The sequence below is a fragment of the Dromiciops gliroides genome, chromosome 3 (assembly GCF_019393635.1).
Source record: "Dromiciops gliroides isolate mDroGli1 chromosome 3, mDroGli1.pri, whole genome shotgun sequence".
NCBI classification, from domain to species: domain Eukaryota; kingdom Metazoa; phylum Chordata; class Mammalia; order Microbiotheria; family Microbiotheriidae; genus Dromiciops; species Dromiciops gliroides.
The window spans coordinates 119,419,133-119,436,967 of record NC_057863.1 but is presented as its reverse complement, the minus strand read 5'-3'; the positions used below and the strand labels follow the sequence as shown (position 1 = coordinate 119,436,967).

At 36.3% G+C, this 17,835-nt stretch overlaps 1 pseudogene; it reads right to left on the bottom strand.

The window, feature by feature from the left end:
* Window positions 1-11,124: 11,124 nt before the first annotated feature.
* Window positions 11,125-17,835, bottom strand: part of LOC122747209 — a 46,392-nt pseudogene continuing 39,681 nt past the window's right edge.

The window sequence follows — 17,835 nt, the reverse complement described above, 5'->3', positions numbered from 1 at the left end:
TATCATTATTATTATCATTAGTTTGGCTTCACTACAGTATATATTAATCGGTATTTGTAGAGAGCCACAATGAAAAAAATATCAAACAAAACAACAATAAACAACTGAAATATGCCATTTCAATGCTTTTTTTTCTTTCAAGAGGTTTCTAGTTGCCTGCTAAAACATCACAGTCCTTTTCATTGCCCATGCCCACACTCCATAAATATAGCTTTATTGAAGAAGAGTTTAACTTCCTGGTCCTGAGAATAACTGATGACACAAAGATTATGTAAAACCCAATATGTCTAACCTTTCAGTTACACTAAGATATCTTCTGCCTAACACATCTCATTTATCTTTTTAAAGTGAAATCAGGGACTGAAGAAAGTATATATATATATATCCACATCTATTGTGTTTTCTTCATCAATTTGTTAGATTTGTAATTCTATTGAGAAAAATATTGATCACCTGTCATAATTTTCACCTTAAAAAATCTTTCTTATTGCTCTTGATTTCATTGCCTTTAAACTTAACATTCTCTTTCTGAATATTTGTTCCATTATTTTACTAAGTATTGATGTCAGACTTACAAGTTATTTCAGGATCACTCTTCTTAACTTTTTTAAAAATCAATACTGCATTTGCTTTCTCCCCAATCTCACTTGTCTCCCCAGATCTCCGTGATTTTTCAAAAATATTTGTAAGTGGTTCGGTAAGTAGGTTAGCTAATTCCCTTAAAACCTGGTACACAATCCATCCATCACTTATATTTGCTATGCATGACACCCTTCATGCAAACATCTTGGAATGCTTTCCTGTTATTACTATATAACAGAATATACAATTAAATGGTAAGGGGCAATCAATAAGTCTAGACTTGATTTAAGCATAGCCAAATGTTTGTATCAATAAATATAATAAGAGAGAGATATCAAAAAAAATAAATGCAAAGCTAAGCAGATAATTATTGTCTAGGAACAACGCAGTCTGAGTTGAAAACCAACAGGAAAGTTTTCTTTTTCTACAAAGTTGTTTTCTTGATAGCTACAAAAGGAAATTGGAATAACATTTTTAGATGATCTGTTAAGAAAGACTGCCCATTTAGGAATAGTAATTCAGGGTCTTTGGGGAACCCGAATACTGAACCACTTCTGTGTTCTCCCATTTCAAAGGAAGAATGGAATGAGTGTATTATCTCTGAGTAGAGGCCCTGACAGTCCTTGTTTCCTCTGGGATTGTGGAGGGACCATTTGTGCCCCCTGAGCATTCTCACAATAATGGAGTGACAGCTCTTCCACGTTCCTTCTGTGCAAATCCATAGAATCATAGACGCAAAGATTTTTTTTTTTAAAGAAGCTGAAAGGGACATTACAGATCAAAGCTCTAAAAGAAGCATACAAAATGTCAAAGGCAGTCACTGAATGGGAAGTACAGGGTAGTCGGAGAAAATCTGTCAGGGGTATGCAAAGAGAATTTTCTCCCCACTAAACTGATGAACTATCTTTTCTTGGTTGTCAATAATGAAAAAAATCCAGATTCAATCACTTTGGCTAAGTGTATTCTCCTGTATGAAACGCTTAACTTTTCATATTTTTTTTTTCTTGAAAGTCAGTAACTCTAGCTTCCTTTAATCCCTTACCAAAAAAAAAAAAAAAAGACATAAGATTTAACATTCATGATAGTTAAAGGTTTGGCTCAGTGGTTATCACAATTACCTGCAATAATCATTTATTCTTCACTCTTACCAGAGAGGGATCAGAAGCATCTGAAAGAGATGTGTAAGGGAAGAGGCATGAAGAATTGGAAATAGGTATGATGCCCAGAGGAGTGTTGGGTATACACTAAGTGTTTAACAAATGAGTGACTGATTTATTTTTTTCTAATCTCATTCACTTATTTATTTATTCACTTATTCATTTATTTGTTTATTTATTGCAGGGCAATGAGAATTAAGTGAAATTGATTTATTTTGGAGGGTTTTTTTTTTTTTTTTTTGTGAGGCGATTGGAATTAAGTGAGTTGCCCAGGGTCACACAGCTACTAAGTGTCAAGTGTCTGAGGCCAGGTTTGAACTCGGGTCCTTCTGGCTCCAGGGCCGGTGCTCTATCCACTGTGTGACCTAGCTGCCCCCAAAATGATTTATTTTGATGGGAGAAATAAGGACTACATAATAAAATTTAGGGTCTTCTTTATCCTGTCCTCATTTATCTATTTTATCCTTCTTTATCCATATCTCTACTATCATTTTTCATATGACTTTTTGAATTTTCTTTTATGCTTAGCAATGCTCTTCCACCCTCATGAACTACCGATTCAGCTAAAGAGCCATAAGGTCAAAAATATAGACCATGGGATTGTCAAAATTGGATTAACATTTACATAGCACTTACTAAGTGCCAGGCACTGTGCTAAATAGTTTACATATATTTTCTCATTTTGTCCTCACAACAACCCTGAGAAGTAGGTGCTATTATTATTCTCATTTTATAGATCAGAGAATTGAGGCAAACAGATTTTAAGTGACTTGTCCAGGTCTTCCTAACTCTGGGTGCAGAGCTCCATCCACTGAGCCACCTAGTTGCCTAGGTAGCACATTCTCACGGGAGTGAGAATGGCATTAATTCAAATCGGGGTTCATTCACTTACTAGCTGTATCATCATGAGAAAGTAAGAATTTCAGCTTGCCTCAGTTTCCTCAACTAAAAAAATGGGAGTCATAACAGCACTTATCTCCCAAATTTGTTCTGAGGATCAAATGAAACAATGTGTAAAAAATACTTAGCCTTGTGTCTGGAGGTATAGTAGGTACTATATAAGTGCTAGCTATTATTATTATTAAAAATTTCAGGCAGGCATTTACTTTCTTTTTTGTTCAAATGTAGTTCATCACTGTTCTGCTAATTGTTTTGTTTTGTTTTTGCTTTAAATTTTCATTTAATTTAGAATTTTCCCCAAGTTACATGTAAAAAAATTTTAAAAACAATTTTTTCACATTGATTTTTTAAAACTTTGTGTTCTAAATTTTCTTCCTCCCACCCTCCTCAACACTCCCTATGAAATCAAGCAATTCAATGCATGTCATATATGTGCAGTTATGCAAACCCATTAGTCAGGTTGTGAAAGAAAATAGAAAAAATAACTTTAGAAAGAGTAACTAACAAATAAAATTATTTCAATCATTTATTCAGATACTATTAGTTTTTCCTCTGATGATGGTTTGCATTTTTCATACATCCTTCTGGTATCATCCTGCTCACCATTTCTTTCAGAGTTACAATTGATAACTTTATTACCCTCTATTTCATTCCCTCCCCTTGATATTTACTCTATTTTCTATCTTCCTTCACCCTATCCCTCCTCGAAAGTGTTTTGTTTAAGCTGCCCCTCCACCAATTTGCCCTCCCTTCCTTTGCCTCTACCCCCCCACCCCCACCCCTTATCTCCTTCCCCTCCTACTTTCCATCAGGGGAAAATATATTACTATACCACTTGAGTATGTATAACATTCTCCTTTTTGAGCCAATTCAGATGAGAGTAAGATTCACTCACTCCCTCACTCATTCCCCATCTTCCCCTCCATTCCATAAGCTTTTTCTTATTTCTTTTATGTGAGCTACATTTCCCCAGTCCACCTCTCCCTTTCCCTTTCTTCCAGTTCATTTGGGTTTTTTTTTTTTGGGGGGGGGAGGCAATTGGGGTTAAGTGACTTGCCCAGGGTCACACAGCTAGTAAGTGTTAAGTGTCTGATGCCGGATTTGAACTCAGGTCCTCCTGAATCCAGGGCCAGTACTCTATCCACTGCACCACCTAGCTGCCCCACCCAGTGCATTCTTATTATCCCTTAACTTTTTTTTAAAGATGTCATCATGGATCAGCTAGGAGACATGGTGGACAAAGCACCAGCCCTGGACCCAGGAGGCCCCGAGCCCAAAACCAGCCCCAGACATAAGACACCCCACCCTGCCTGCCCCCCCCAAAAAAACAAGGATAAACAAAAAAATAAATGCTTTACAGATATCATCCCTTCATATTCAATTCATACCTGTGCCCTCTAATTATATTCCTTTCAGCTGCTCTAATACTGAGAAAGTTCTTATGAGTTAGAAGTATCATTTTCCCATGTAGGAATGTAAACAGTTTAATCTTTTAATATCCCTCATGATTTTTTTTTCTGTTTACCTTTTTATGCTTCTCTAGGGTCTTGTATTTGAAAGTCAAATTTTCTATTCAGTTCAGGTCTTTTCATCACAAATGCCTGAAACTCCTCATTTTCATTGAAGTCACATTTTTTCCCTGAAAGATTATAATTAGTTTTGCTGGGTAGATGATTTTTGGTTGTAGTACCAGTTTCTTTGCCCTCTGGAATATCATATTCCATGCCCTCCAGTCCTTTAATGTCGATGCTGCTAGATTTTGTTTTATACTTATTATAGCTCCATGGTATTTTTGTTTGTTTGTTTGTTTGTTTTTTAGTGAGACAATTGGGGTTAAGTGACTTGCCCAGGGTCACACAGATAGTAAGTGTTAAGTGTCTGAGGCCAGATTTGAACTCAGGTACTCCTGACTCCAGGGCCGGTGCTCTATCCACTGCGCCACCTAGCTGCCCCATAGCTCCATAGTATTTTAATTCCTTTTTTAAAGTTGCTTGCAATATTTTCTCCTTGACATGGGAGCTCTGGAATTTGGCTATAATATTCCTGGAAATTTTCCTTTTGGGGATCTCTTTTAGGAGGGTATCAGTGGATTCTTTCAATTTCTATTTTACCTTCTGATTCTAGATTATCACGGCAATTTTCCCTGACAGTCTCTTGGAAGATGCTGTCTAAACTCTGATTTTGGTCATGGTTTTCAGGTATTCCAATGATTTTCAAATTATCTCTCCTGGATCTATTTTCCAGGTCAGCTGTTTTTCCAAGGAGATAGTTCATATTTCCCTCTTTTTTTTTTTTTAATTCATTTGGATTTTCTTGGTTTCTCATAAAGTCACTAGCTTCCATCTGTTCAATCCTAATTCTTAGGCAATTATTATCTTCAGTGAGCTTTTGTATCTCCTTTTCCATTTGGCTTTTCAAGCTGTTGACTTTTTTTCTCATGACTCTCCTTCATCATTCTCATTTAATCTTTCCATTTTTCCTCTACCTCTCTAAATCTTCCTTCTATCTCTCCTACTTTTTCTTCAAAGTCCCTTTTGAGCACTTCCATGGTCTGAGACCAATTCATATTTTTCTTGGAAACTTTGTATGATGGCACTTTGACTTAGCTATTATCTTCTTCTGAGGGTGTATTCTCTTCTACCCTGTCCCCAAAAAAGCTTTCTATGTATGGTCTGCTGCTTTCTTTGACTACTCATCTCAACCCAGAAGCAGATATCTGATTGAAATCTGATTCCCTATGGTTGGAAGCTTGGTGTGCCTGTGCCCCTCCCCCACTGGGCTACCAGTACTCTAGTTAGCCCACTGGTTCAGAACCTGGGCACTTCACCCCAACTCCAGCAGAGCCCACAGCCCCTTCACCCTGGCCAACCACTAACCCTCCTCACCAGTCCACAAGCTGAGCCTCAGAAAAAGCTGCTGGCACCAAAGCCTCCAAGGCCCTGGAGGTGTTGTCTGTCCCAGACAGTGTCTGTACCACAAGGCAAGCTCCTCTCTCACCCTGAACAGCAGGTGATCCCAGTCACCTTATTTAGCCATCTTTGGCTGGAAAATAGTCTCACTCTGTTCTTATGTGGGTTAGGCTGCTCTGGATGTTCTCTTATGGCATTATTTTTGGAGTGTGTGAATGAGTTTGTTGGGAGCTCAGGGGACTCCCAGTCTTTCCTCCACCATCTTGGCTCCACTCCCTGCATTTATTTTCCTTTGACCTTGTTACCAAAATGCCCCTTTGGTAAACCTCCCCAACAAATTTTACTTTTAGCCAGAAGGAGGCACATACCAGTAGCCTGTTCAAAGCAATAGATCTAAGAATGGTGCATTAGTATACAATTTGGATTGCAATTTTTGTTTCAGTTTCTTATTTTGGGTAGGATCATGTATTTAGCCACTATAAAACATAAAATAATATTAATCCTTCTCATCTGTTCTATTATTTAAGGTATTTTAAAATTTTAAATACCTTTTGATTAAACATCATTAAAATACTGACTTTTTTAGGAAATATGACAATAATGAGAAAAGTTTAATACTTGTATAACACTTCACAAAATGGTTTACAGTTATTTGATTTTTAAAATAATATGAGGGTGGTAGCACAATTATGTTTGCAATATAAAAGACAAAAGCTTAGACTCAAAAAGATTCAGTGACTTTCCAAAAGCCATAAATCTAGAAAGTTATGGATCCAGGATGTAAAATAAGGCCTTTTTCATTGTGCCCTCCTGATTCATTAAGGAGAAATGAAAAAAAAAAACCACAAAACCCTTTATTTGCTATGTCATTATATCTACTTGTCTACTCCCTACTCGTATCCTTTATTCTCATCTTCCTCCTCCTTTTCTGTCAATATCATCACCTTCTTTCTCACTATCATTATTGACATCTTGCACACAATTGATCAATTATTTGTTTCAGCCTGCCAAGGTAACAATCGTCCACTTTATCCACAAAATGCCAATTTTACTCCTAGAAAGCACCAATCTCAATTAATAAGTGCAATTTGATCATGCTGTTAAGATACTATCAGATGCAAACTTGCATACTATTCTTATTTCCAAATGCATTTTCTTGGTCTCATGTAGATATCACTCATTTCGTCTATTCATGAGGTCCTTAATCTCACTTTTTATATGTTTAACCCTGCCTCCCCCCTTTAGAAAGCAGAAAACCACCATCAGATCATTATTAAGAGCAAATGATCAAGGAAGAATATTTCGAGGGTGCCAATTTACATCCTATGGTTGCCAATTTTCTATTCCTATGATGTTTATGGAAGTGGTATTGAGGAAAGAAACTATAAATGAGGATGATGACCATCATTTTAGCCCAGGTTACTAAAATTTAGTGGAAATGAAGATTTTAAATCATGTTTGTAAAATATTGTAGATCTTTTAAATGTTTTATATTTACATTTTGATGGGACTTTCATTACTTTAGCCGCATAGACACAAGTTAACAAGAACTAGTTAGTTCAAATAGGAAACTACCAGATGACATACTTCTTTCACCTCAATGCCAGATCTTCCTTTGTTGGTTCCCCTCTGGCCCTCCTGAGGCAGCCATATTCTAAGCAGTAGCCTCTCAGCTTTCTGAGCTCTTAGTCTATACCCACTCCTATGATTTCAGCCAATCAATCAAAAATTATCAATCAATAAATCGATCAATGTAGATTTGTTAATCATCTTTTATATACCAGGCACTGTGCTAGGATCAAGAGATACAAATTATAAATGCATTGATTTTTACTCTCAGGGAACTTACATTATGACCAGGAAGACAAGGCATAAAGAAGTAAATATATAGTGGCAGCTAGGTGGCACAGTGGATAAAGCACCGACCCTGGATTCAGGAGTACCTGAGTTCAAATCCAACCTCAGACACTTGACACTTACTAGTTGTGTGACCCTGGGCAAGTCACTTAACCCCCATTGCCCTACAAAAAGAAAGGTAAATATATAGTGTGTGCGTATATATGTATATGTATATATGTGTGTGTATGTGTATATATATGTGTAAGTCAAGTAAATACAATGTAGTACAAAAAAGTACAAGGTAGTTGAGGGCAGGAGGGCACTAGATGTAGGGTGGGGACAGGAAAGATTTCATGCAAAAAAATTGTGTTTGAGCTAAATATTAAATGAAAGGGGCTATATGAGTATGTGAAAAATGGAATAAAGTCCAGTGAGGCTGGAATGAGAGATTGAGGATACTACTGGGGAAGAAGGGCCTAAAAAGCTAAATAGAGGAGTTTGTATTATATCCTAAAGACAATAGAGAACCAATGAAATTTATTAAGTATATGAAATTTATGAAATATGTGGAGAGACTGACACAGTCAGATTTACACTTAAGGAAAATCACTTACAGCAGTATGGAAGATGGCCTGGAGTGAGGTAAGACTTGATTCAGGAAAGAAAATGAGCAAACTATTACAATAGTCTGGGCAGAGGGTGATAGAGGGACTGAACTAAGTTAGTGGCTGTGAGAGCAAAGAGAAGGAATTGAATGAAAGACATGTTGAGGAAATAGAAATGGCAAGATCTGGTAGTTGATTGAATAGGTGAGGTACATGAGAAGGAGAAATTGATGATAATACCAAGGTTACAAAATTGTAAAACTGGAAGACTGAAAAAAATCAGTAAGGTCGAAAGAGGAAGCTGTTTTGGGGAGACAAATGAGTTTTGTGCCAGTTACAATGCTAGGTGCTAGGTACACAAACAGAAAAAGAAAAGTCCCTGCCCTCAGTGGAGTTTCCATTCAATTAAAGAAAATAACATGTATACATGTAGGCATATTTTGTCTATCTTTCTCTATGATCTGCCTATCCATGTAAAATATACACACATATTTAGTGCTTCTGTATATACATTTGTGTATATGTAATTCATACATATATTTTCATATTTATATGATATTATTTTATATTACATGTTTACCTTTCCCTGAACAAGTTAGGCCACATCCTGAATCTGGACATTTCATTGGCTATGTCTCATGAGTGTAATGTTTTGCCTTCTTATTTTTGCCTGCTAACTTCCGACTCCCTTAGTGTCTCAGCCAAAATCTTTACCTTCTATAAGAAGCTTTTCCCAAATACCTTTTATGGCAGTGCTTCCTCTATTTTATCCTGTGTGTGTTTCATTTTTACATGTTTGTTTTCACATTTTCTTCACCAGTAGGAGAATGTAGGCTTCTTGAGAATGGGTACACTTTTATATTTCTTTATATCCCCCAGTATTTAGAATAATGTCTGCACATAGTGGGCTCTTAATAAATGATTGATGACTGTCTGACCTTCAAGGCCAAACAAAGGAGTTTGCATTTTATCCTAAAGAAAATAGTGGACTGCTGGAGTTTTTGAGCAGGATAGCGAAAGGGTCAGATTTATGCTATTTGGAAAATAATTTTGACAGCTGAGGGGAGAATGAGTTGGAGAGGGGAATGAGAAACAGACTTAAGATAGGGAAAGCAATTTGGAGGCTATACTAGTAGCCCAATTGATAAGTAATTATAAACTTTCAAAGGGTAGTGGCTATGTGAATAGAGAGAAGGGTTCAGACATGACAGTTTTTGTAGAGATAATCAAAGAGATTTGGAAACTGATTAGATGAGTAAGAGGTGGGAAAAGTCAATGTATACTGTGGTCTATAATACTGGACTAGTGTTGAGGTATTCCTTCTTCACCTCAGTTGTTTTAAAGTGCTTTTGCTAGTTCTCTGCATCAAAGATCATAGTTACAGCACTAGCAAGGCATCCTAAAAATCTGAGTAAATGGTAATAGTTTTTGTCATTTATCCTTCATTCTTGAAGAGGATGAATGATCAGGGTGATGTCTTGACTTGCACATGAATTGGCTATTAGGCAAAACTGTGCAAAGTCATAAGCTTCACTCTTTCTTCAAAAGTCATTAAAATCCAGTGGCAAGACAAAGGTCAAGAAAACTGGCCACGGCCCAGGATGCAGTGGGTGACCATGGCCTTTCTAAATTGTTGCTGTTATTTTTTTTTTTCAGTCATGTTACACTCTTTGTGACCCCATTTGGAGTTTCCTTGGAGAAGTTACTGTAGTGGTTTGCCATTTTCTTGTAAAGCTCATTTTGCAGATGAAGAAACGGAGGCAACCAGGGTTAAATGCATTGCCCAGTGTCACATAGCTAGTAAGTGTGTGAGGCTGGATTTGAACTCAGGTTTTCCTGACTACAGGCCCAGTATTCTATCTACTGCACCACCTGGATATACCAGTTTATGTAATAGTAGATTTTTGAGGGATTTAAAATAATAGGGAGTTTTTTCTTTATATTGAAAGCTTTAAAAAAAAAAAGTGTAGGCTATGACTTCCTTAAGCACTTATTTTCAAGTCTCATAGATATTTCATCAGAGACTTTAAACCTGGAATGCAAAGGGCAAAACAGGACCTATTAGGCAATTCAGACTATTCTATACTGTCAAAGAGAGAGGCTGTGGGGATGTAATTACTCATATTACAGAAGCTGAAATGTAAGAATCAATCTGAGGATGACTAGAATGCTACTAGCAGGAAGAAATATTCAATGGCAGTCTTAGGTTGACAGCAATTGTCTGACTTCTGTTATGAACTGTGGTTATTAAACAAAGTTCTGCTTACTCGGACAAATCACCACCAACATCCCTGAAACAGAAAACTATGATGCAATTTATTCTTTGCATTAAGGTCCTATAACACAAAGAGCTCCATGATGCATTATTTTTCTGTCATTAACTGCTGTCTACATGACTTGATGTGGACTGATAATGAATACCATTATATCATCATTCTTCTAACGATAAAGAGAGGGGCAAGACAAAGAGAAAATAAAACCTTTTTATGATAATGGAAGTTCAAAGATAGGAAGCATGATTTTGAATTTTGCCCCTGAAGTCACACAGCTCTGCAAATATGTCTCCTCTGCAAATTGTGTGTGAGCTACATATTGAACAAGGAAAGAAGGGAAAAAATGTAATGAGACTGTACTATCTGAAAGCAGAAGTGTCTTATGTATCTTTAGAGGACTTTGCTTACCATAGTAGACTTTTGAATAGGAAGTAAAGTGATATGCATTTTGTATGACCAAGAACTAGAATAATTCTAGAATGAGAGATTATTAGGATCTTGCTAGAGATGCATAGATGATTCTTTTTAATTATTAGCTAACTATGAGCCAATAATTCAATAATCTTCATTTAAGGGCCCTAGGACCACATCTTCCAAATCACTGCTTTTCAAATGTATTAGTAGAATCTTTTATTCATATTCCAATATGAGTTTCCAGAAATTTTTTTTTCCAAAAAAAAAAAAAAAACAAACTTCCCAACTATACACAGGAAGGAGGTTCAAAAGGAAAGGAGGGGGGGGGGGCGCTCGTCTATCCAACCTGGACCCGCCCCCCCCCCCCAACTGTAGTTTTGGCAGCAGCCATTGGTGAGGGAAATGGTGCAGAAGCCTTGGGGAAGAAGCGGGGGAGCAGGGAAGGTCAGTATTGAGAGCGTCTAAGGTGGAAAGCCATTTCATAACACTTCTTGTTGACCATTCCTTCCCCCACGGATACCTTCCTTCCCCATTAGCAGGACTAGCGTCTTGGCAGTCATGGTAACACTAAGGTTGAAAGTGGGAGCACCTCCAGTGCTCTTAGTACAAAGGTCCATGGTGTACTCTTCATGGAGCAGCAGCGAATCCCTGATCACTGAACATTTCTGGCCCCCAAGTGTCAGCCTATTTACGAAGAAACTTGAACGATTTTTGCTGACCAACACAGCTACTTCAGCTGGAGTGATATTGCCGAAGTTCCCAGGTACGGAGGGGAGGAACAGACCGAGGGCGAGTCCTTATATCCCACTACGGTCGTGTCCTGACAGGTCCTGTCCGCCATAAGGTTGTCGATGTAGGAGTTCCTCTGCTACTGCGGGCAGAAGAGCTTGGGAACACGTGTCCAGGCTCTCAGCTCCGTTCTCTCGCCAAATGTATTAGTATGTACGAGTGTCTACCATTAGTCTCTTTCATTTATTGACCCAAAGCATATTTTCTAAAACATTTTACCAAATTTCCCATTATGTACCTCTACATTGCACTCATAATGTATAAAATATATTTCTATTTCGTGTAGAGCATCTAAAGATTTTTCTTTTTTAAAATTCCTCTCCTTCAACTTTAACAGCAGTTGTTGGCTCAGAAGGTAAAATTATCTCCATGGTGAACTGCTTTCTTATACTCATAACGAGCACTTCAAGGTGAGGTTACTGAAGTGTTAAGTGAAATTATAATTCTTATTGCCTTTAGGTCCAAGATAACCCCGACTCTCTAACCTTCTTAATTTTTCTTTTCAAAAGGAACCTGTGATCCTCTCACTTGATTTAGACTAAGGATATCAGTTTTTATTTCTGTGAACTATAATGTTTTTATTCATAGAAACTGTAACTGTAAAGTGTAATTCATTTCTTCTAATAGGGTGGCAAGACAGATCAATGGGACTCGATTGTAAACTTACAGTATCAATAGTCAATATTTAAGAATTCCGCAATTTTTAGCATATATTATTCCTTTTTTCTGTTACTTTGCCACTGTTTGAGGAAGCAAAAATGCACTGCACAGAACCAAGGGTTTTTACACGTGTCCATTTGATATGGTATGGTCAAAAGAATTCATAACCTGGTGGGCAGCTAGGTGGGACAATAGATAAAGCACTGGCTCTGGAGTCCAGAGGACCTGAGTTCAAATGCAGCCTCAAACATTTGACACTTAGTAGCTGTGGGACCCTGGGCAAATCACTTAACCCTCATTGCCCCTCATTGCCTCATTGCCCTGGACGAGCTTCTCCATTATTTAGCTGTGTTGCTCTTAATATAACTGAGACAAAAGAGAAGAGTGGAAAATTGTAAGCAACATCACCTTTTCAGTGAAACTCATTTGAGGGAAAAACCAGTCTTCTAAGAACTTGATGTGAGTTCCATATGAGCCAGATTATCTTGAGAGCATTTGTGGGTGGAATTGAAAAGAAGACAAGAAATAGATGATAAATGGAACAGACAAGTTAGCATTTCTATAGTCACTATTTCTCCTCAGAAAAGAAATAAGAACCACCATATGCAGTCTATATGGTCTTAACAATCAATACATTATGTAAAGAGGTGTTATTGGCTATTCATAAGATAACATCAGGAAGAGTAACAGGATTTAATCAAATACAAACAGAAGAAAGGTAGAAAAATATGAGAGTTTGGACTAATCATCCTCTCTAGAAAATAATATTGCATGGAAAAAGCCAAACTCTCACTTATCACATATTAAACCAAATCATTACTTTTCTTTTTCCTTTTAAAAAAATGTATTTATTTTATTTTTAATTTATGGAATAAAACAAGCATTTCCATAACATAGTATAATAAAAAGATGATTGCACATGAAAGAGAAAATCTATTATGTGCAACCTGCTATTCCTTTTAAATATATAAAAAGTAATTATGTAAATTTCTTTTTTTCTCTTTTAAAATATTTCATTGTTGGTGAAATTGTGAAACAAACCATTTTTCATACTTGCAGGCTGAGTACAGAGAGGTCAATGATTTTTTTCCTCCAAAGAGTGGTGGTAACATTGAAGGGTTGAGAATGGTTTTCCTGTGCTGTTCCTCATGAAAACAAAACAAAACAAAAATCATAGAAAAGTTCTCCCCAGGATTATCGATCCATATCTATTATCCAGTCACAGTTAATGAATCTTTAGAAATCCATTTTTACTAAGGTGATATACTAAGTGATTTATTAAGGTGATATAAGAGCAGTTGGTACAAAATGTTCTACTTCTAAACCAGTAACATACTCTCCTGAGTACATTCAGTATCCAGGAAAAAAGTAAGCTAAGTTTAAAAAGTAATCGTGGCAAAGGTATAACATGCCATTCATAGTTGAATAGAAGTCTTTTTTTTTTTCCTCTGGTAGAATCTTCATGATATTCCATTAAGTATAGTTTAGCTTTTTCCTTGGCTCTCTGTAGAGTTCCAAAGGCATCTTTCTTCTCAGGAGATAAGCTGAAGGTACTCTCTCCCTAGACTGGTCTGTCATTTGATTTCTGGTGTCCAAACTATTTTGCTATTTTATCCAAGCACAGATATCTGGGTGACTCAGTGGATAGAGCACTGGGCCTGGAGTCAGGAAAACTTGAGTTAAAATCCATCCTCAGGCACTAATTAATAGTGTAGCCCTGGGCAAGTCACTTAACCTCTGTTTATCTTATTCTACTGCAGAAAGAAATGGCAAACCACTACAGTATTTTTTCCAAGAAAACCCCATGGACAGCATTGTCTGTGGTCCATGGGGTCATGAAGAGTCAGAAAGGACTGAACAGTAACATTCAGCAATTTTATCCAAGATTGACAGACTTTGATTGAGTCTCTTCAATTAATGCCAATAAACTTCCAGCATAGTGGCTATTGCAATAAAAATTAATACCTGAGAAAAAAATGGTAGAAAATCTTAGCCAATAATTGAATGACCTGAAAATTAAAGTAGGCCAAACAGAAAAAGAATTACTTGGTGAGACAGTAAGAAATTTCTAAAATAAAATCAAAAGTTGTAAAAATCATAAAACAATATAAGCAATATCATATTTAAAACAACTGACTGGAAAACTGGTCAATGAGAAATAATATGAGAATAATCAGACTACCTAAAATCATGACAAAAATACATGCTTGGATATTGTATTTCAAGAAAAGGTAAAGGGAAATTGCTCAGAACCTTTGGTCAAGTAAAAATAGAATATGTTAATCACCACTTGAAAGAAACCCACAAATGAAAACTCCTAAAAATATCATAACCAAAATCCAGAGTTTCTGGGTCAAAAAAACATGCTTAAATGAGAGAGAGACAGAGACAGAGAGAGAGAAAGGAGCTACAGTTGGGATCACAAAAGCCTTGACAGCTGCCACTCTAAAGAAGAGAATTTGGGAGATAATATCCCAAAAAACAAATTAAAGTAAAGCACTGAAATTTTCATGAGAATGAATCTGTTTCCATAAGGTCATTGGAAGTAGGAAATCCATGAGATACTTCTTTTGTCATATAACTTTCCATATCTTCTTTCTCTCACTCCTCTAAAATATTATACCATAGGACTATGTACTTAGGTACCTCACTTAATGCATCTTACATCAGCCCTTAGATTCAATTGATACATGTTTTTATCAAGGATTATAGGATTTAGAACTGGAAGGGACTGTAGGGATCATCTACTCCAATTTTCTCATTTTACCGATGAGGAAACAGACCCAGAGTTATTCAGTGACTTGGTTTTATAATTAGCGAGCCAACATTGTAAACCAGTGACTTCAGTCCCAAATCTTTTATTCTGTCCATGGTTAGTGAAGATAAAAAAACATCATAAACAGAATTACAACTAGGAAGATATGACCTTCTATGGATATGTGACAAAATGTGGTCTTCTGTTATAACTCATGCTTACACACACATAAGTAATACATATCATAACATCAAAAGACTTTCTCAATTTTTTTCTCAATGAAAATGAAATGGCAAAATGACTCTGATTATGTGTTTAACTTGAATTCTGCCTCTGGGTAGAGCTCCATTTGGTGTAACGATTAGAATGATGCCACCTGCTGGAGACTTACTGTAGAAGAGTTCCGCCCATGAAGCCAAGGTCTTTGAGGGCAAGACCAGGAGTCTTTTCTTTGGCATCAGGAAGTGATGTTGGGTAGTGGGAGGAAGAAGGAAGAGACGAGCGCTCTGTCTTGGGCTTTTCCTGAGGATGCTGGTAGAGAGGGGAGCTAGAAATGTGCTCTCCCTTTAATAGATAGGAATCTAGGCCTTTCTCTCTCTCTTTACCAAATTCTTATTCTCCTTAATAAATGCTTAAAAGTCTAACTCTTGCTAAAGCTTATAATTTATTGGCGACCACTCATTGGATATTTTAGACAGACTAGCTAGAATTTTAGCCCTTAACATTGGTTTCTATCATGTATTTTAGCTGAACAGTTTCCATGATGAAAACTGATTCTCTAAAGCATGAGTTCTTGATATTTCTGTGAAACATGGACCCCTTTGATACTCTTGTCAAAACCATGAACACCTTATAATAATAGCTTTTAAATATATAAAAGACATACAATTAAAAGGAAAACAATTATTTTGAAATACAGTTATTAAAAAAATAAGAACCTAGACTAATCTTGATGTACATGTTGGATAACACAGTGTACAGGGTCAAGATTGTGCAGGTTGGAAGTACTTAATGAAGGGAGAAGACATTACTGTCCTGGGGCCAAGCCACGACCAGTAACTAGGAAGATCAGTCATGTAACAGAAGAATTTGAGACAGTAAGCAGTCTTAAGGGAAAGGTAGAACAAAATAAATACAGTATTGAAACAAAGTTTGTGGGAGGTAAGAGACCTAGGATTTGGTATAGTACCAACAATATGAGGATAAGTAATAAGATGTAAAGCTTGATAAAAAAAGTTCTCTCAAGTTTTCTTTCCTAACTTAGTTGGGTGGATGGCATTTGTGCCCAACCCCATACTCTGATTTTCTCTCAATTCTCTTCATTTGGTGGCCTTCAACTCTTATTCTATTTATAATAAAGGCCAATATTAAGACATGGTAAACAATTTCAGTAACAAAAAAACAACTATGGGTTATTTTTTATTATTAACAAATATTCCATTATGTTCAATGGGCTCAACTGCCTACAACCTTTTCAATGGGTGGGGGGAGCATTGAGAAAAGGGTGCTCAAAATAGAAAGTTGTTTTGAAATCCCCATGTTCAAGCATTTTAAGGTTGTCACCCTATATTTTCTCAATCAAAAGATCCTAGAAGTATCATTTTAGCATGTTAGGCTATAAATTAAAAAACAAAATTAAAGGGAGTCTTATTCACTAAAAAAGATTGGATATCATTGATTTACATTTTGTTAAAAAACTTTAAATATTTTTCAAAGGAGAATCTTTGAAATAGACAAGATGTCTTTAAAAATACATTAAAACCATTAAAAGTGGTATAATAGGACTGAGAATTTGAATGTACCAGGTTAAAAAAAAAGACAACTCTATGCAATAAAGACCTAATTATTTTTAGATTCCACTAATTTAAAATTTGTGTAATTTGACCTAACTGAGGCTGAAGTTTACCTTTGCATTATCAATGAAGAAAGATTTTGCTCCCCAAATTAATAGTGTAAACAAGATTGCAGGGAGCATGTTTAATTTACCTAAGAGAGCAAACTACTTTTAAGGGCATTAGCACATTAATTGTTTGTGTGCAAATGATGCTACTGAGTGAATGTTATTTGTTTATTGAAGCAATCCTGGCATTCTCTACTAGAAAACATTTTATTAGTAGTTAGTTTGAGACCTTGTCTGTACTTCAGAGTCATAAGAATAAATATATTTTTTTTCTTAAAATGTGTCCTTGTTCTCTAAGCATAATTTGAGAACAAATGTGGAAATCAACCTAACTCAGCAAACATTTATAAATCTCCTACTATGTATAAAACACTGAATCTGGTGATTGTGATGCAAAGACCAAAAAATGGCATAGTTACTCATATATGTATGTATGTATGTATGTATGTATGTATGTATGTATGTATGTATGTATATACACACATATAAACACATACATATATATGTATATATTTTTTTTCTTCTTCAGAAATCTAGAATGTTAGTCATCTGTAGAGTTTAACTGGAATGACAATGACTTGAGTTACTTAGAAGAGATGATGTAAAAGATGTCAGTGAAATGTTTAATAGGAAAACAAGTAGGTCAATCATGTTATCAGAATGAAGAGCAAACTATGGAAAGCACACATGCTCCTTTGGTATCCATACAACTGAGGAGGGTATGTGGGAGACCCCCTGTATGTTGGTTGACCTTTAATCACTAATTAATGAAAAGACAGGGATAGGAGTTGTTAATGAATATATGGATGTACCTTATTATCCAAAACTATTTTTTTCTTTCTTTTTTTTTTTTTTTTAGTGAGGCAATTGGGGTTAAGTGACTTGCCCAGGGTCACACAGCTAGTAAGTGTTAAGTGTCTGAGGCCGGATTTGAACCCAGGTACTCCTGACTCCAGGGCCGGTGCTCTATCCACTGCGCCACCTAGCTGCCCCCAAAACTATTTTTTATGAAACCCTGGGTTAATAGGAGCAAAATGTCCTTCAACTGAACT